The 21,498-nt window shown below is 43.7% G+C and overlaps 1 protein-coding gene across 2 annotated transcripts in view; it reads left to right on the forward strand.

Moving 5' to 3' along the window:
- Window positions 1-21,498, forward strand: part of LOC126278312 (CXXC-type zinc finger protein 1-like) — a 195,550-nt gene that overhangs the window by 106,162 nt on the left and 67,890 nt on the right. The window lies entirely within an intron of this gene.

Consider the following 21,498-nt stretch of genomic DNA (forward strand, 5'->3'; position numbering starts at 1 on the left):
CTTCTTTTGCTTCACTATCGATAAGTATCCTACAGCTGAATAACACCAGACAAACTTTAGAGTATTCTGTTTTTTGAGAACATAAAATCGCAAGTTAAGTAACATTTTGTTCACACCGAGTTTCTTACTTGTCACTTCTTCGGTTTGTTTTTGCTTTTACGAAGCTTTAATTGTCGAGTGCTAGTAATAGTGTTCCATAGATTTCGTGTTTGTTTTGAATACAGTCAGAGTCCATTTAGTCAGTCATAGTGCCAGTAGTGCTAGTGTTTGTTTTCAATACAGTCCAGAGACAGGTAGTGCTATTTTCATTGTTTTCTACAAGAAGTGGTTAGCAATCACAGTTTAGTCAATAATCAGCCGCCTTTAGTGAATTAGCAGTCTAGTTAAAAGTTGATTAAGTCTCTTCAGTAAATTGATTCCTTAGGATGGATAGGATGTGTGACTGCTGTGTACGGACGCAGGAGGAGCTGGCCACTCTTCGCGAACAGCTGAGCGTGTTGATGGCCGCGGTCAGCCGTCTTCAGGTTGCTGCCTCGGAGTGTAGCGGCAGTGGGGAGTCTGGTGCGTCGCAAGGTACACCCCAGGTGTTACATGCTTCACCCTCTGTCCCTGCTGTCGAGACATCTTCGCCGGTACCGGGCGCGGTTGGGCCACCCTCTCCCCAAGGGGAGTGGCGGGTTCAGCGGCGTTCGCGGCGCACGAGGCGGAGGGTCAATGTGGAGGCTGGCCGTGTGGCATCGCCCGCTCTGCCTATGAGTGGACATGTGGCTGCTCCTTCAGCAAGGTCCGAGCAGGCACACGGGGTGAGGGGTTTATTAGTTTTTGGGAGCTCCAACGTTAGGCGGGTGATGGAGCCCCTTAGGGAAATAGCGGAAAGGTCGGGGAAGAAGGCCAGTGTTCACTCTGTCTGCTTGCCGGGGGGTCTCATCCGAGGTGTGGAGGAGGCCCTACCGGCGGCGATAGAGAGCACTGGGTGCACCCGACTGCAAATTGTTGCTCATGTCGGCACCAATGACTCTTGCCGTCTGGGTTCAGAGGTCATCCTCAGTTCGTACAGGCGGTTGGCGGAGTTGGTGAAGGTGGAAAGCCTCGCTCGCGGGGTGGAATCAGAGCTAACTATTTGTAGTATCGTTCCCAGAACCGATCGCGATCCTCTGGTTTGGAGCCGAGTGGAAGGCTTAAACCAGAGGCTCAGACGATTCTGTGGAGAGCTGGGGTGCAAATTTCTCGACCTCCGCTATCGGGTGGAGAAATGTAGGGTCCCCCTGAATAGGTCAGGCGTGCACTACACGCCGGAAGCGGCTACGAAGGTAGCGGAGTACGTGTGGAGTGCACATGGGTTTTTTTTAGGTTAGAGAATTCCCTCCCTAGGCCCAACAAGACGCCTCCTTGGATTCGGCAAGGCAGGAGTAGGCAAAATGCAACAGGGAATAACAATATTAATGTGCTAATAGTAAACTGCAGGAGCGTCTATAGAAAGGTCCCAGAACTGCTCTCATTAATAAACGGTCACAACGCCCATATAGTACTAGGGACAGAAAGTTGGCTGAAACCACATGTAAACAGTAATGAAATCCTAAACTCAGATTGGAATGTATACCGCAGAGACAGGCTGGACAGTGAAGGGGGAGGCGTGTTTATAGCGATAAAAAGTGCAATAGTATGGAAGGAAATTGACGGAGATTCGAATTGTGAAATGATTTGGGTGAAGGTAACGGTTAAAGCAGGCTCAGACATCGTAATTGGATGTCTCTATAGGCCCCCGGGCTCAGCAGCTGTTGTGGCTCAGCACCTGAAGAATAATTTGGAAAATATTTCGAGTATATTTCCCCACCATGTTATAGTTCTGGGTGGAGATTTTAATATGCCGGATATAGACTGGGAGACTCAAACGTTCATAACGGGTGGCAGGGACAAAGAATCCAGTGAAATATTTTTAAGTGCTTTATCTGAAAACTACCTTGAGCAGTTAAACAGAGAACCGACTCGTGGCGATAACATATTAGACCTTCTGGTGACAAACAGACCCGAACTCTTTGAATCAGTTAATGCAGAACAGGGAATCGGCGATCATAAAGCGGTTACTGCATCGATGATTTCAGCCATAAATAGAAATATTAAAAAAGGTAGGAAGATTTTTCTGTTTAGCGAAAGTGACAAAAAGGAGATTACAGAGTACCTGACGGCTCAACACAAAAGTTTTGTCTCAAGTACAGATAGTGTTGAGGATCAGTGGACAAAGTTCAAAACCATCGTACAATATGCGTTAGATGAGTATGTGCCAAGCAAGATCGTAAGAGATGGGAAAGAGCCACCATGGTACAACAACCGAGTTAGAAAACTGCTGCGGAAGCAAAGGGAACTTCACAGCAAACATAAACATAGCCAAAGCCTTGCAGACAAACAAAAATTACGCGAAGCGAAATGTAGTGTGAGGAGGGCTATGCGAGAGGCTTTCAATGAATTCGAAAGTAAAGTTCCATGTACTGACTTGGCAGAAAATCCTAAGAAATTTTGGTCCTATGTCAAAGCGGTAGGTGGATCAAAACAAAATGTCCAGATACTCTTTGACCAAAATTGTACTGAAACAGAGGATGACAGACTAAAGGCCGAAATACTAAATGTCTTCTTCCAAAGCTGTTTCACAGAGGAAGACTGCACTGTGCTTCCTTCTCTAGATTGTCGCACAGTTGACAAAATGGTAGATATCGAAATAGACGACAGAGGGATAGAGAAACAATTAAAATCGCTCAAAAGAGGAAAGGCCGCTGGTCCTGATGGGATACCAATTCGGTTTTACACAGAGTACGCGAAGGAACTTGCCCCCCTTCTTGCAGCGGTGTACCGTAGGTCTCTAGAAGAGCGAAGCGTTCCAAAGGATTGGAAAAGGGAACAGGTCATCCCCGTTTTCAAGAAGGGACGTCGAACAGATGTGCAGACTATAGACCTATATCTCTAACGTCGATCAGATGTAGAGTTTTGGAACACGTATTATGTTCGAGTATAATGTCTTTTCTGGAGACTAGAAATCTACTCTGTAGGAATCAGCATGGGTTTCGAAAAAGACGATCGTCTGAAACCCAGCTCGCGCTATTCGTCCACGAGACTCAGAGGGCCTTAGACACGGGTTCACAGGTAGATGCCGTGTTTCTTGACTTCGGTAAGGCGTTTGACACAGTTCCCCACAGTCGTTTAATGAACAAAGTAAGAGCATACGGACTATCAGATCAATTGTGTGATTGGATTGAGCATGTCATTCTCAATGGAGAGAAGTCTTCCGAAGTAAGAGTGATTTCAAGTGTGCCGCAGGGGAGTGTCATAGGACCGTTGCTATTCACAATATACATAAATGACCTGGTGGATGACATCGGAAGTTCACTGAGGCTTTTTGCAGATGATGCTGTGGTGTATCGAGTGGTTGCAACAATGGAAAATTGTACTGAAATGCAGGAGGATCTGCAGCGAACTGACGCATGGCTTACGGAATGGCAATTGAATCTCAATGTAGACAAGTGTAATGTGATGCGAATACATAGAAAGATAGGTCCCTTATCATTTAGCTACAAAATAGCAGGTCAGCAACTGGAAGTAGTTAATTCCATAAATTATCTGGGAGTACGCATTAGGAGTGATTTAAAATGGAATGGTCATATAAAGTTGATCGTTGGTAAAGCAGATGCCAGACTGAGATTCATTGGAAGAATCCTAAGGAAATGCAATCTGACAACAAAGGAAGTAGGTTACAGTACGCTTGAATACTGCTCAGCAGTGTGGGATCCGCACGAGATAGGGTTGATAGAAGAGAAGATCCAACGGAGAGCAGCGCGCTTCGTTACAGGATCATTTAGTAATCGCGAAAGCGTTACGGAGATGATAGATAAGCTCCAGTGTAAGACTCTGCAGGAGAGACGCTCAGTAACTCGGTACGGGGTTTTGTTAAAGTTTCGAGGACATACCTTCACCGAAGAGTCAAGCAGTATATTGCTCCCTCATACGTATATCTCGCGAAGAGACCATGAGGATAAAATCAGAGAGATTAGAGCCCACACAAAAGCATACCGACAATCCTTCTTTCCACGTACAATAAGAGCCTGGAATAGAACGGAGAACCGATAGAGGTACTCAGGGTACACTCCGCCACACACCGTCAGGTGGCTTGCGGAGTATGGATGTAGATGTAGATGTAATTCGCCATTTCTATTGACACAGGATATCATACGAAACATTTCAAAGGCAGTCTGTATATACCCTGTCACCTATTACGCATTGTTGTTGTAGTTGTGGTCTTCAGTCCTGAGACTGGTTTGATGCAGCTCTGCATGCTACTCTATCCTGTGCAAGCTTCTTCATCTCCCAGAACTTACTGCAACCTACATCCTTCAGAATCTGCTTAGGGTATTCATCTCTTGGTCTCCCTCTACGATTTTTACCCTCCCGTGATGCCTCAGAACATGTCCTACCAACTGGTCCCTTCTTCTTGTCTAGTTGTGCCACAAACTCCTCTTCTCCCCAATCCTATTCAATGCCTCCTCATTAGTTATGTGATATACCCATCTAATCTTCAGCATTCTTCTGTAGCACCACATTTCGAAAGCTTCTATTCTCTTCTTGTTAAAACTATTAATCGTCCTTGTTTCACTTCCATACATGGCTACACTCCATACAAATACTTTCAGAAACGACTTCCTGACACTTAAATCTATACTCGATGTTAACAAATTTTCTCTTCTTCAGAAACGCTTTCCTTGCCATTTCCAGTCTACATTTTATATCCTCTCTACCTCGACCATCATCAGTTGTTTCGCTCCCCAAATAGCAAAACTCCTTTACTACTTTAAGTGTCTCATTTCCTAATGTAATTCCCTCAGCATAACCCGACTTAATTTGACCACATTCCATTATCTTCGTTTTACTTTTGTTGATGTTCATCTTATATCCTCCTTTAAAGACATTGTCCATTCCGCTCAACTGCTCCTCCAAGTCCTTTGCTGTCTCTGACAGAATTACAATGTCATCAGCGAACCTCAAAGTTTTTATTTCTTCTCCATGGATTTTAATACTTACTCCAAATTTTTCTTTTGTTTCCTTTACTGCTTGCTCAATAGAGACATTGAATAACATCGGGGAGAGGCTACAATCCTTTCTCACTCCCTTCCCAACCACTGCTTCCCTTTCGTGCCCCTCGACTCTTATAACTGCCATCTGGTTTCTGTAGAAATTGTAAATAGCCATTCGCTCCCTGTATTTTAGCCCTGCCACCTTTAGAATTTGAAATTTACGCATAAAAATGGAAATATGTTTAGAAGCAGGTGCAAACGGTTCTTGGAATTTAGACCATATGTGGCGGATGATTCGTAAATAAGGAATAGTACTCATAGTACCACTTGCTGTCATGCACAAGTAGTCAAGAACTGTGGTTATTTTATGTTCCTCCATGACGTATTGTTCACAAAAGGAAGAAAAAACGGAACCATTTAACGAGACACTGAAGAATCTGAATACCTGAGCATGTTATCCCCTGCAAATACACTATCAGATTAGAAGTATCTGGACACCCCCATGTAATGCGGTGTGGTCTACTAGATTCCACGAAAGGTCTGACCCACCAGTATAAAAGGAGAAGGGAGCATTGTGTTGTCAGTAGAGAAACAGCAACAGCAGAAGGGGTCTGTCAGCAAAGCTCTGTGAATCGAGCGTGGACGAGTCATTGTATGTCAATTGAGTAAAAAACCCATCGGGGATAATTCAACCTATCCAAAGCTGTCCAAGTTGACTGTTAGTGATATGCTTGCGATGTAGAAGCACGAAGAAACAACCACAGCTTAGCCAGAATCAGGCAAAGTGACTGTCGAGCCTTGCAGAGGATGGTTGTAAAATGTCACATGAAATCAGCGAAAGGAGTCGCTTGATGGTTCCAAAGTGCCGCCAGCAGCTCCACTTGTACAGTGACTGCGTGTAGGGTGTTAAAAGGAATGGGACATAATGGTCGAGCAGCTCCCCATAACCCTCACAATTCTGTAGTCACTAATAAGAGACTCTAGACGTGACGTAACCAGCAACTCACTGGACATTGGTAGACAGGAAACGAGTGACTTGGAGTCATTAAATCTGTAGCGACTGAATAGGTTAGTGAACGACTGCAAAATGTTACCTGACTTTACATGAAGTGTCAGCAGTCGAAGTATGGTGTAGGTTGTGTAATGGTATGGAGGTGTTTTTTGTGCTTAGTGTTTAGTATCCTTATTTCGACTAAGGAAACGCTAAATGCGGAAGGATGTGGACATGTTGTACAGATTTTTTACTACAGACAGTAGGGAAACGCTTCAGCGACGCTTATTGTCTGTGACAACACACCCTGTAATAAATCACCATATCTGATGCAAAGTTTTGCGGATTACTGCCCACAAACTTCTGAAAAGAACTGGCCTGCCAAGAATGTCGACTTGAAAGCAATGGAACACCTTTGGAATGAGTTAGAACGTCGACTTCGCTCCAAACCCCCACCGTTCAACATCAGTACCTTGTGTAGCTTCGGCTCGCCGAAGAATGGACTGCCGGTCCTCCAAAGACATTCAGATACCTCATTGAAAGTGCCCCCAGCGAGGGACTGGACCCACCCCACATTAATATATACTAACAGGTATCCTGGCACCTTTAATCAGATAGTGTACATCACATTACACGCCACAGTCCTGATACATGTCGGCAAGCACTGAGAAGATAAAGAGAAAGAACGATCACATCGTAGGGTACTATCGACTGCATGAGAACTTCCGTACCACACAAGGATTTTTCCACCATACACAGCCATTAGTAACAAATTGTATGGACCCTCTCATGTGACGTGGGCTTGGAGATGTAAACAGAAAGTGTTGTGGTTGGCAGGAGAGCCAACACCGTGTTACTAGAGGAGGCCGAAATGCACGCGTTTTAGCTCACGCAGGCTGGCGTGAGGTCTGGAACAGGACAAGGAAATTAGAATTTAGAAAAACGGACGTAGCTGGTGGAATACTTAACTTTAATCCATTAATGATGAACGTCGGTCTGAACGGTACATGATTCACAATATCAGTAGTAATTGATAATGGCGCCTTGCTAGGTAGTAGCAAATGACTTAGCTGAAGGCTATGCTAAACTATCGTCTCGGCAAATGAGGGCGTATTTTGTCAGTGAACCATCGCTAGAAAAGTCGGCTATACAACTGGGGCGAGTGCTAGGAAGTCTCTCTAGACCTGTCGTGTGGCGACACGTGGGTCCGACGTATACTACCGGACCGCGGCCGATTTAAAGGCTACCACTTAGCAAGTGTGGTGTCTGGCGGTGACACCACAGAAAGAGCGACCGATGGCTTAAGGAGAAATGAATATTGTAATAATCAGATTTTTCTTGAACCGAATGACTGCGGCCTGGCAACCTAGTCAATGTACAAGAAATGCAAAATGCAGGTATCAGACGAAGGCCTGTGGAACCACTTGCCGACACCACATCCTGGTTACTCTGCATGAATGGAGTCTCTGGGGCCCGCTCCAGAATTTTATGCAGAACTTTTTGTTTCTTCGCACTTCCAGAGTTCGCATTGTTGCATCCCACAGTGCACCCCATATACAAGAGAAAGAGGTCCTGCAGGGCTCTGTCCTGAGTGTCCAGTGTTTTTAATTGCTGTCAATGATCTTGCATTAGCAGTGGGGTCGTTAGTCTCTCCCACCCTTTATGCTGACGTTTTTTGAATTTCCTTTTGCTCCTCTTCTATTGTTGTGGCTGAACGACGGCTGCAGGGAGCTATACAGAAGGTACTGCGTCGGCTCTCACTGCTTTCAGTTTTCGGCCGCCAAAACTTCCATCCATCATACACTTCTGTCATCGTCGTACTATCCATCCTCATCCAGAACTTTACCTCAATAACCAGCTACCAGACGTAGTGGAGAACCGTTTTTTGGGACTGGTATTTGACGCCAACTTAACTTGACTTCCCCACCTTTTCAGCTTAGGGGATATGCTGGCGGCACCTTAATACGACTATTATTCGATGCCTGAGCCACACTGACTGGAGTGCTGATCGTCGTACACTGCTGTAGCTTTACAAAGCCCTCGTACAATCCCGTATTGACTATGGAAGCTTGGTATATGATTCAGCATCGCCCTCTGCACTGCATCTGCTGGACCCTATCCACCTTTGTGGAGTTCGGCTTGCGACAGGAGACTTCCGAACGAGACCTGTGAACAGCCTCCTTGTGGAAGCTGTCGTTCCACCATTGCGGCTCAGGCGACAAAAATTGCTTGCAACTTATACTGCCCACATTCACAGTTCACCTCGCCATCCAAATTACCGTCGTCTTTTTCCCGACACAGCGATTTATCTCCCTCCATGGCGTCTCAGCACTGGGAATCACCTCGCCGTCGGTGTCCGGTCGCTTCTTAACGAACTTGACATATTCCTCCTACCACCTTACCTGTGGGTCCACTTCTGTACACCTCCATGGGCCATACAACGGCCATGGCTTCACCTGGACCTATCGCCAGGCCAAAAAGGCTCTTTTCCACCTGAAGGCTTCCATTGGAAATTTCTCTTTCTCCTCAGCGAGTTCCAGGGTTCAGAAAGAGTCTACACCGAGCGATCAATGGTCGATAGCCTTGTTGGCTTCGCTTACACTCACCATGGACATACTGATCAGCACTCCTTGCCAGATGGCTGCAGTGTTTTCACTGCAGAGTTGGTAGCCATTTATCGCGTCCTTGTGCATATCCTCTCCTGCGCCAGTGAGTCCTTCGTCATCTGTAGTGACCCCTTGAGCAGCCTACAAGCTCTCGACCAGTGGTCCCCTCGACATCCTTTGGTAATGACCAGCCATGAGCCTCTTTATGCCCTTGAGAACAGTGGACGTTCAGTGACCTTCATTTGGGTCATAGGACATGTCGAAATACCGGTCAATGAACTTACTGACCATGTGGCCAAACAGGTTACTAGAGACTGATTTGTGATGGGTCTTCCACCTCAATGTTTTCATGATCTGGGATACTGATTGCCGCACCGTCAGTACACTACATAAACTCCACATTACCAAGGAGACAACAAGTGTGTGGCGGTCATCCATACCAGCCACTCGTAGGGAATCTGTGGTCCTTTGCCAGCTCCGCATCGACCGCACGTGGCTAAAACATGCTCACGTCCTCCATCGTGAGCACCCACCTCCGTGTTGCTGTGACTCCCTTATGACTGTCGCCAACATCTTGTTGGACTGCCCAATTTTAGCCGTTTTGCGGCGGACTTTTAACCTTCCCAGCACCCTGCCTACGGTGTGGGGCGGCAATGCCTCAAGAGCCGATTGAGTTGTATGTTTTATTCGTGGCAGGGGTTTTTATCGTACCATCTAAGGGTGGGCGTCTGGCCTTCGCTATGAGGCCTCCGTCGTCCCTTCGATTTCACTCTTTGTCATCCTTTCTGTGCATTAAGTTTGCCATGTTGTTCGTCTTTTCCCTCTGTGCGTTCATCTCGCCCTGTCTCTTTGGGCTGGGCATTTTCGTGTGTTGCAGAGTGGCTGGCTCATCCTATTTTATTCTTGTGGTCAGCCAGCCCAGACCGTCTGATCTATGGTTTTAATACAGTCCTCTACTTTTCCTTTGGGCGCACGTTTTCCCCTTGTTTCGTTCCTTTCTTTCGTTTTCCCTTTCTATGTGGTTCCCCATTACTTTTACCCCCTTAGCTCCCCAAATTAAATTTGGATCTGGTTTTACTTTCAGCTTTGTTTGCATAAGGAAAAAGGGACTGTTGACCCTGTAGTTTGACACTTGATATCGCAAACCAACCAACCGACCAACCAACCCACTCGTTGACCGAGTGTTGTTGGGTTGGGTTATGTTTGGGGAGGAGACCAGACAGCGAGGTCATCGGTCTCATCGGATTAGAGAAGGAAGGGGAAGGAAGTCGGCCGTGCCCTTTCAAAGGAACCATCCCTGCATTTACCTGCAGCGATTTAGGGAAATCACGGAGAACCTAAATCGGGATGGCCGGACGCAGGATTGAACCGTCGTCTTCCCGAATGCGAGTCCAGGGTGCGACTGAGTGCTGTAACAGACTGTCTGTCTTGTGGAAAAATCTGCGAGATCTACGAACAGGCAAATGAAATCTTCATATTAACCTATAGTCCTCATTGAGAATCTAAATGAATATTTCGCTACTCTGACATCTTCACTTCATCAATGCAAGAGAGCGCAAACCATCGATTCCCTCAAAGAATAAGGGTTGTTACAAACGAATAACTTTTTTGCAACCAATAAACTTGAATATGGCCTGTAAGTCAAGTGCATGAATTCTTTCGTCACCTGCAGAACACGATAATATTATAATGGAAGCACTAATGCCCAAAATAACGGTCATTTTTAATCACTCTGGCCTCCACTGTCTTCCCAGTAGCCCGAAAGCAGGATCTCATCAAAGCATTAACCAAAAATACTTCTGCCAAAGAACCCTCCAACTACAGGCTCATTTGCATTCTACCACCCATTATATAAGGCGTTGAATTACATTGTTCACTAACAGAGTACTGATTCGTTATCATCGAATAACGTTTCAGGTTTGCAGCAGCCCGGTTTCCGGAAGAATCTCAGAAAGATGACTGCTCTTATAAAAATGATTGACCAAGTGAAACAAGCTATGGACGAACCAGAGGTACTATTATTGCTTTTTGTATTTCAGCAAAGCTTTCGACAATGCCAGCTTTGATATTCTACTTGCTAAACACAGAAGTCAATTTTTTTCCTAAAGTGCCGTACAGTGATTCCATTCATAAGTTACATCCCACTAGCAATGTGTAATGACTGGAGCAAAAAGGTCATAATGAAAGGATAACGAGAGGGTGCAGTATCACGGGCCCCGCAGGCATTAATATTAGCCTCATTAATTATATCATTAAATATTAATGATGTGTCGACTATTCGCTTCCCGTGCAAATGTCATCTGCTCGCTGACGACCTTCAGTTACACATGAATACAAGTCCAACGTCATCTGTGCACAGCCATCCAGCACACACAATGCTGACTTCTTGCTTCATCGGAGTGGATGCAGAATACAGGTTCGATACTAAACCCATATAAAATGCAAGAAATCTTACTCTCAAAAGCCTCAGTCCAGAGAATGTTTTCCATTCTTAATTCTAAACGGCAAAGAAATAATCTTTTCTTATTCTGCAGAAAACAATAGGATAATTCTGCGCCCTCACTTAGAATGGACTAAGTACACAAGTTCTGTCTGTAAAACAGTTTCGTTCGTTACAAGTATATAAAAAAGTATATCCTCTCGAGCTTAAAAAGATACTCGTAGGCACTAATACTTCCCATTCTTGATTATGGTGGTCCTATTCTCCAAGGGCTTTCGTTCGATAGCTTTCGCCGGCTGGGACGGGACATGAATGCTTGTGTGCGGTTTTTTTCTGCGTGCTCTTTTTCTACCATATCACACCAACCTATGAGCAATTATTTTAGCTAAATGGCGACAATTGTAGAGACTCTTATACTTTTTTTGCTTTATCGTCTTCTGAATCACACCACTCCATTTTCTTTTTGTCTTCAACTCTTACATTACTAGCTGAACATCATAGCAGAAATACTCATTCTCAAAAGTAAAATCCTCTCATTACCAATGCACAACACTGCCATATTCTCTAAAGAAATCTGTATGAGGAACCCGACTTTGGAAAACTCTTACTCAAAATATCAGAGAAACTGAAACTTCAAAATGCAGCATTATATCCATCTTATACCACAACAGCTATCTCTGACACATATTTGTCGACTGTTCACTCCCGTCGACGCTTGCTCCCCCTGTCCCATCCACTTTTCCTTCCCCTTTGTCTACAAAGTTCTCTGTTGATATTCTGTTCTTTCTTAACAGCCACTGTCAATTTCATTTCAATCTTCTCCTCTTTTATAATCCCTTTCACTGCTTATAATACTAAACAAGGCTTCAAATGTGCTAAACTAGTCAGTAGCCGGCCTCTGTGGCCGAGCGGTTCTAGGCGCTTCAGTTTGGAACCGCGCAGTTGCTACGGTCGCTGGTTAGAATCCTGCCTCGGTTATGGATGTGTGATGTCCTTAGGTTAGTTAGGTTTGAGTAGTTCCAAGTTCTAGGGGACTGATGACCTCAGATGTTAAGTCCCATAGTGCTCAGAGCCATTTGAACCATTATTTTATTAATTTTGTTCTTATTGTCAATTACTAATATTGTTAAAACAAATTATTATTGTTGTGACTGTTATCTAATGTTTTTTGATATGTCTTGTTCCTGGTAGATGTTAGGGTCCTCTGGATCTTAATCTAGTGAGTGAGACCACCTGAGCAATAAATAAATCAAATATAATTTAATGTTTACAAAAAAGCGACCCCCTACCACCAGATTCTCAATTCCACAGCTCCCTTGGCTCTGAACTGAAAAAAAAAGGAACTTTGAAGGAATTATCTGAAGAAGGGGATGGAAATCAGATGGTGTGATGTACGTGTACACACAAACAAATGATTACAACCTCAGAAAAATTGGATTACTCATTAAAGAGAAAGAGCTTCACAAACTGAGCAAGTCAATAATGCGTTATTCCATCTCTGACTCTTAAGCAAGCAGTTACTCAGCTTGGCACTGATTAATAAAGTTGTTGGATGTTTTGAGGGATAGCGTGCCAAACTGTGTCTGATATCTGTCAGAGTCCCGAGCTGACTGGAGGGCCCTGCCCCTAATGTTGCAAACATTCTCTCTTGAGAAGAGATCCGGCGACCTTTCGGGCCAAGGTAGGGTTTAGCGTGCGCGAAAACAAGCCGTAGAAACTCTGGCTGTGTTCCGGCGGGCATTATTTCGCTGAAATGTAGGCACAGGATGACTTGCTATTTGCTATGAAGGGCAACAAAACGGTGCATAGAATATCGTCGACCTACTGCTGTGCTGTAAGTTTACCACAGATGGAAACAAAAGGAGCCCTGGTATGAGAGAAAATGTCACCCCTGGCCATCACTCCTGGTTCTTGGGTCGTTTGGATGTGACAATCAGGTTGCTAACCCATTGCTGTCCAGGGTGTCCACAAACACGTATTTGCTACTCATGAAGGCTCACTTTGGAGTGGGACTCATCACTGAAAAGAATTCTACTCCAGTCAATGAGACTTCAAGGCGCAGACATGTTGGAAACCCTCCAGACAGTGATGGATACGAGTCTATTTGTCGCCCCCATTTGGCGTGATTACCGGCAGCGATGGTCAAGGGCGACATTTCATTTCATAGCTGGACCCATTTTGTAGTCATGTGCGGCACCTTTACAGCACAGTGGTACGTCGACGATACTCTACGACTCGTTTGTTGCCCTTCATGGCAAGCCATCCTGGACTTGCATTTCAGCAAGATAATGCCCTCATACACAAGGCGAGAGTTTCCACAGCTTGTCTTTGTGCTTGCCGAATTCTGCCTTGAACATCAAGATGGCCAACCCTCTCCCTAGTTGAAACGTTTTGGTGAAAACAACTATCTCGGTGTTTTCACCATGTAACGCACCAATTGAACAGATTTCTGAGCGATATCCAACAATTTTGTTAATCCATGCCAAGCAGAATAATTGCTTGCATAAAGGCCACAGGTGGACTAAACCGTTATTGACTTGCACACTTTGTGAAGCTCTTCCTCTTGAATAAATCTTCGAATTTTTCTGAAATTGTAATCACTTGTTTGTCTGTACATGTACCTCACATCTAACGAATTCCGTCCCATTGGGATTATTCCTTCTTTTTTTTTCTTAGAGTGTACTTAAACCTTTTGGTCGTTGGTTGCCCAGGACTGCATGTCCAGGCCTTCATGTTTGGAACAAGACATCTTTTTAACTTTATAAGTGACAAAGAAAACGTTACATAATGATGTTTCAATGATTTTTTTAAATATAACAGCAATAACATGAGTGTGACGCACTGCAGTATCTATCTGCATCAGTGCACCTTCGCACTAGGCACAGATCGAAAAGCACTATCTTCACAAATACACGCATCTGCAGCAATTGAAGCATCTGCTTGATACTGACATCAGTAGCGCACCACAAGCGTAACTGCTCACATCCACCTGTTGCTGCATCTTTCATTCTAGTGGTTTGTGACTTAATGCCCACTGCGTCAGGGAAGGCCTGCGTCAGAAATGGCTGGTTCAAATGGCTCTGAGCACCATGGGACTCAACTTCTAAGGTCATCAGTCCCCTAGAACTTAGAACTACTTAAATATAAGTAACCTAGGAACATCACGCACATGCATGCCCGAGGCAGGATTTGAACCTGCGACCATTGCGGTCGTGTGGTTCCAGATGTAGTACCTAGAACCGCTCGGCCACAGCGGCCGGCGCCTGCATCAGAATTACTGCTTATGAAGCAAAATAAATTTGTGGCCATCAGCCTGTGGGAGGTATAGTTAAAAGGATATTACTATATTGATGTTTCAAACTAATACTTTCCCAATCCTGGCCGCAGAAGAACTATTAAGTTCGAAACAGGTGTGGACCCCAGCAAAAAGGAGTGTAAGATTTAACCCCGTAAAAGCACAATGGTTATTTTAAGTGTTGAAACTGACTAGAAACATATATGTTTTTATAATGATGAATAACTTCAGTCAATGCGTGCGCTCTAACAACTTTTCGAGGTTTCAGAGGTTGTATCGTTTTCATGGGATAGTGATTTTTTACTTTTCGTAAATCTTGATAAACTGAAATGACATGGTTCACTGCAGGTTATCATCACATCAGCAACCACGTCATAGTAATATCACTTCTGGGTCCAAGGAGAACCAAAGGATATCTGCTGCAATGCATATGGAATATATTTTTCATAAATCAATACAAGTACTGCACCGTATCTTCCTGGTTAACGTTAAGTATAAATTCAGTCCAATAAATACAAGAGCCCTGGCACGGCTCATAAATGAATACGTCCATTCAGAGTACAATACAGTGAGTAACTAACTGTACAATAAAAAAATCTCATGTCTTTAGTTATACAGCAACAGCGTGCTGAAGTTTTTGACTGTGGGGATTGTAGTTCTGCCATCGCTGCTCCCACATCTTGGTTCAAATGGTTCAAATGGCTCTGAGCACCATGGGACTTCACATCTGAGGTAAGCAGACCCCTAGAATTTAGAACTACACAAACCTAACTAACTTAAGGACATCACACACATCCATACCCGATGCATGATTTGAACCTGCGACCGTAGCGGTCGCGCGGTTCCAGACTGAAGCGCCTAGAACTGCTCGGCCACACCGGCCGGCTCCCACATCTTGGTACAAGGATACTGCAAGACTCATTCTAATTCATAGCTTCCGTAACGCAGTTATACAAACACTAACATAAATACATTCCCTTATGTGTAATTTGGTTGGCCGCTCAGCATCAGTGGCCACTAAACTCTCCTATTTGGGTCACATACTCGATGATTCAAAGTTTCACTTAATTTTAAGCCATGCCGACGGCCAGTCGTTACAGCTATTTCAGTGCACCAAAATGACACTGCCAATGCCTGTTCTGTTCGCATGCAATTTATGCTTATTGTGTATTGATTGAACCATGTTCAAAGGGAGAGCAAAGACATGTTCCACAGAAATACAAATGTCAATAGATACTTCGCATAAAATGAAACAGAACGTTATTGTGATGTACATCGAATGGTTATTTGATTGGAAGCTTATGAAACTTAAACTAGATTTTGTGTCGACAAAGTGTTACGTGAGTTATCAATATTTATATTAATTAATAGCAACTAAGGTATGGTCGTTTGAGTAAATTAGTTGTAAGAATGAGGTAGTTTGTCCTCGTGCTTCAATAGAAATGTCTTAATTGTATTAAAAGCGTTTTTTTTAAAATGTGACTGTGTAAGGAATATTCTCCAAATATTCTCTAACCCCCCCAGTTCGTTATGACCTGTCCTTACCACTTGTCTCACGCACGGAGATATCTGATAGAACTAAAGTGCCTGTGAACCCAGGCTCTGCAAGGAAAGGATATCCTGTATGAAGTCACGGTTGGACATCAGAATTACAGCCGTCGTACATGCCCTAAAATATTTCTGTGAGGAAGGGGATGGCCTCTTCTCTAGAACACACAAACAGCTGTTATCTGTACTATTTTTTTTATTTTTTTTTTTTTTTTACAGAATCACCATACACATTGAGTTCAAGTGCGTAGTTGGTGACGTTGGAAAATCCTCTACAATTAGGAAGATCGTAACAATAAATTGAGAAACTGAAGGAAATTAGTCATGATAAACACGAGCACATAACAACCTTTCAAAAGCGTTTCTTCATTAGAAAAGAACCCCTAGCGTAACTTGCAATACAGTGATCACAAAACAATGTATACTTCAAAATTTACACACACAACACTTCAATATACCTTATTGTCTATTCTATTTTAGCTGGATAGTTACGTGTATTTACCGATACCTTTCTCGACTTTTAAGCCCTATCAACACACACGTGATGCGTGGCTAGCATAGACACGCGGGAACAAGAAGAGAATACATAACTTAGCTCCAATCTCCAATACAACTGAAGTTCACACACAAGTTAGTGACTTCCTTACTGAGCGCTTGAGAAACGCGATATTTATCGTGCTTTGTCGGGGGCTGCTGTGGTCGGCAGTGGCGTATGATGGCTGTGCTGACCTGTAAACGTCAGTACTATACTGGCCTTGAGTGTATCAGCAGTCGGACTCTGCCCGAGTTTTTCGTGAGGCGAAAAACTGTATTTTGCCCCAGGTAAACTATTGGTAACGTCCACTCGCTCTGGCTTAGTGATGTGTACACCTCTGCCCTCTGTAATTGTTCAATAGAAAAAAAACTAACTCTGGTCGAAATCCGTAATCCCCACTCCGGAGATGTTACGAGATTTTCGATCCCTGAGAACGCAAGTGTTCACTAAAAAGCTCTCCTAGGGCAAAAAGTGCTCCGTCTACACAGGGCCCTGGTCAGAAGAGATCTCTCCCTTCTTCGCCGGCCGGAGTGGCCGAGCGGTTCTAGGCACTTCAGTCTGGAACCGCCAAACCGTTACGGTAGCAGGTTCGAATCCTGCCTTGGGCATGGACGTGTTTGATGTCCTTAGGTTAGTTAGGTTTAAGTAGTTCTATGTTCTGGGGGACTGATGACCTCAGATGTTAAGTCCCATAGTTCGCAAAGCCATTTGAACCATTTTTTTCTCCCTTCTTCTATCTATGGCCCTAGACTGTACATCTTTTTTACTCCCCACTGTACCTTGTGTTCGTTCCCTACTACCATTCGTAGCGGCCAATGCTCATTGTGGTATGACTTGCGTCGTTACTTACCCCAATGAAGCCTGAAAAGTGTATTAGGTAGGGGGGGGGGGGGGAGGTCGAAACTATTTTCCTCCTGGCGTATAGCATTCATGTTTCGCTCCTATACTCTCAGATTCTCCCCATACACGAGATGTTTATGTGCTCCCTCGTGTTCTCCACGCCTTCATCACATGATATGCGAGTAATTCTTAAAAATAGCTGCTTTTCACTGTGGCCTGTTTTCTGTTTTTAAAAAAGAAGCATAGTGACAATTTTTTCGTGCTTTTCAAAGACGTCCCATTATGATTTTCAAAGCATTCCTTTCGTAGATGCTTTCCCAGGCGTCAGGTGTGGTCTTTCTACGCGTGTTCTGTCCCGTCGTGTGTGCCCCGCTGTTAACTTTATTTTGTGCGACTCAACATTTTTCGTAAATGCGAGTTCCGTGTGTTGGTCCTCGAAGAGGGGCCACACGGACCCTTGCTATGTTAAGATGTTTCTTTCCATTCTACGCAGGTGTTTCAGAGATCGCTTAGTGGCTTATTGTTAGCTACTGCCGTCTGCCTCCCCGCTGTGAAGGGTCAGCTTTATTGCCCCTTTTGAAATGCGTCCCTCGTTCTACTTGTCTTGACGGATAGGAACTCGCTGCGTCCACTTCAGTTCAAAGTGACTGCGATACTATATGATTATTAAGATGCAAAGTAGGGAATGCTTGATAGTATCGAGTTCATGTTGGCCACGTAAGAACGATTACTCTTCATACTATGCAAATTAATATCACTTTACCTGAAGCAGGTAAACTCCTCAGCTCGACGAGTAGATTACGTTTCTATATTTAAAATTGTATGATTCGGGGCAAAATTACACCGCCACTTTAGAATCCTCATACCATACTTTTCCGGACTAGCTGATGAAAGCCACAAGCCACAAAATCTCTCATGTCATCGCGAGTAGAAGTGGTTCTGATTTTTAATACGTCTCTGATAAGCTGGGAATACTTCCAAAAAGGAAAATGAATACGAAAAGTTGGACCACACGAAGAAAGTTTATGATATAAACAGAAATAAAAAAGTTTTGCATGTGAGGAAAGATGTTTTATATTGTATGTGAAGCAAAATCAGAATCAAATTTTACTACGCAAAATTTTACTTTATGCTTTCCAAACAGTTTTCATGTGAAGCAATCGATTTTGAATAGATTGAGTAGTCTGAGCACAACTTGACAAGAAGAAGGGACCGGTTGGTAGGACATGTTCTGAGGCATCAAGGGATCACAAATTTAGCATTGGAGGGCAGCGTGGAGGGTAAAAATCGTAGAGGGAGACCAAGAGATGAATACACTAAGCAGATTCAGAAGGATGTAGGTTGTCGGAAGTACTGGGAGATGAAGAAGCTTGCACAGGATAGAGTAGCATGGAGAGCTGCATCAAACCAGTCTCAGGACTACATCTACATGACTACATCTACATGACTACTCTGCAATTCACATTTAAGTGCTTGGCAGAGGGTTCATCGAACCACAATCATACTATCTCTCTACTATTCCACTCCCGAACAGCGAGCGGGAAAAACGAACACCTGAACCTTTCTGTTCGAGCTCTGATTTCTCTTATTTTATTTTGATGATCATTCCTACCTATGTAGGTTGGGCTCAACAAAATATTTTCGCATTCGGAAGAGAAAGTTGGTGAGTGAAATTTCGTAAAAAGGTCTCGCCGCGACGAAAAACGTCTATGCTGTAATGACTTCCATCCCAACTCGTGTATCATATCTGCCACACTCTCTCCCCTATAACGCGATAATACAAAACGAGCTGCCCTTCTTTGCACCCTCTCGATGTCCTCCGTCAATCCCACCTGGTAAGGATCCCACACCGCGCAGCAATATTCTAACAGAGGACGAACGAGTGTAGTGTAAGCTGTCTCTTTAGTGGACTTGTTGCATCTTCTAAGTGTCCTGCCAATGAAACGCAACCTTTGGCTCGCCTTCCCGACAATATTATCTATGTGGTCCTTCCAACTGAAGTTGTTTGTAATTTTAACACCCAGGTACTTAGTTGAATTGACAGCCTTGAGAATTGTACTATTTATCGAGTAATCGAATTCCAACGGATTTCTTTTGGAACTCATGTGGATCATCTCACACTTTTCGTTATTTAGCGTCAACTGCCACCTGACACACCATACAGCAATCTTTTCTAAATCGCTTTGCAGCTGATACTGGTCTTCGGATGACCTTACTAGACGGTAAATTACAGCATCATCTGCGAACAACCTAAGAGAACTGCTCAGATTGTCACCCAGGTCATTTATATAGATCAGGAACAGTAGAGGTCCCAGGACGCTTCCCTGGGGAACACCTGATATCACTTCAGTTTTACTCGATGATTTGCCGTCTATTACTACGAACTGCGACCTTCCTGACAGGAAATCACGAATCCAGTCGCACAACTGAGACGATACCCCATAGCTCCGCAGCTTGATTAGAAGTCGCTTGTGAGGAACGGTGTCAAAAGCTTTCCGGAAATCTAGAAATACGGAATCAACTTGAGATCCCCTGTCGATAGCGGCCATTACTTCGTGCGAATAAAGAGCTAGCTGCGTTGCACAAGAGCGATGTTTTCTGAAGCCATGCTGATTACGTGTCAATAGATCGTTCCCTTCGAGGTGATTCATAATGTTTGAATACAGTATATGCTCCAAAACCCTACTGCAAACCGACGTCAATGATATAGGTCTGTAGTTAAATGGATTACTGAAGACAACGACAACAACAACAACGAGTAGTCTGAAAACAGTGGTGAGTTGAATAGAATTATAATGCAGGACGTTCTAGGAAAGAGGTATTCAGTGGTACATTGCAGTTTAATATTGGGGAAGTAATTTAACGCTAAGAAGGTCGAAGAACTCATAGTGAAGTATGACGTGTCAAACTCACTTTCAAATAAACTAAATGCTTTCGGAAAATACGCTTAAGCATTGGATTTCTCATTACTGTACACTTTTAGCGTAATTTTTTGGTGCAATCATTGACATATGTTACATTGTCTTTAGGAATATGGTTGAGAAAAAGTCTATAGCTCTTTTTTCTTTTTTTTTAGTCTATAGTTGCTTCCATAATTCGGGAAAGAAGAAGTTAGATATCTTGGCGAAAGATTGCTTCAACTTTTTGAATCTTTTTTAACAAAATATGACGACTGTGCGAATGTAGCTGAACTGAACTAACATTTCCAAGATTGTTCATGGATATTTTCTGAAACTTTTGGTACAAAGGGAATCTGTTAAGGCACTAAACACAGTATTTAAGTTATATAGTTGCGGTTTGTGGTGGTAATTAGGTTTTTTTCTTTTGCTTGAAATCAGAGCTATAACTATTCTGTATATGTCAGTATTTGTGCTAAGTTATTTTCTTTAATTCTGGTCGATAATGAGAAACAAATTGTAGTCAGACTACCGGTTTCAGTCCATAGTGACCATATTTAGCTCTTTCATAAAAGGGGGAACCAAATACAACTACTGCTCGATATACTTCTTTTCAAGTGTGAAGTATAGTATAATGGAAAGATACTACTGTGATACAATAGGAAAAGCTCAAAAACAACAGACTGAAGATGAAACCATATATTATTCTAATACACTGCAGCGCCAAAGAAACTGATATAGGCATGCGAATTCAAATACAGAGATATGTAAACAGGCAGAATATGGCCTTGCAGTTGGCAATGCTTATATAAGATAAGTGTCTGGCGAAGTTGTTAGATAGATTACTGCTGCTACGATGGGAGGTTATCAAGAACGTGGTGGTATGGCCGCTGCACGCGCGATGGGACACAGCATCTCCGAGGTAGCGATGAAATGGGAATTTTCCCGTACGACGATTTCACGGGTGTACTGTGAATATAAGAAATCCGACAAAGCCGGCCGCGGTGGCTGTGCGGTTCTGGCGCTGCAGTCTGGAACCGCGGGATTGCTACGGTCGCCGGTTCGAATCCTGCCTCAGGCATGGGTGTGTGTGATGTCCTTAGTTTAGTTAGGTTTAAGTAGTTCTAAGTTCTAGGGGACGAAATTTCAGTCACCAACTTTCTCTTGCGAATGCGAAAATATTTTGTTGAGCCCAACCTACATAGGTAGGAATGATCATCAAAATAAAATAAGAGAAATCAGAGCTCGAACAGAAAGGTTTAGGTGTTCGTTTTTCCCGCTCGCTGTTC

This window comes from Schistocerca gregaria, chromosome 6 (assembly GCF_023897955.1).
Source record: "Schistocerca gregaria isolate iqSchGreg1 chromosome 6, iqSchGreg1.2, whole genome shotgun sequence".
NCBI lineage: Eukaryota > Metazoa > Arthropoda > Insecta > Orthoptera > Acrididae > Schistocerca > Schistocerca gregaria.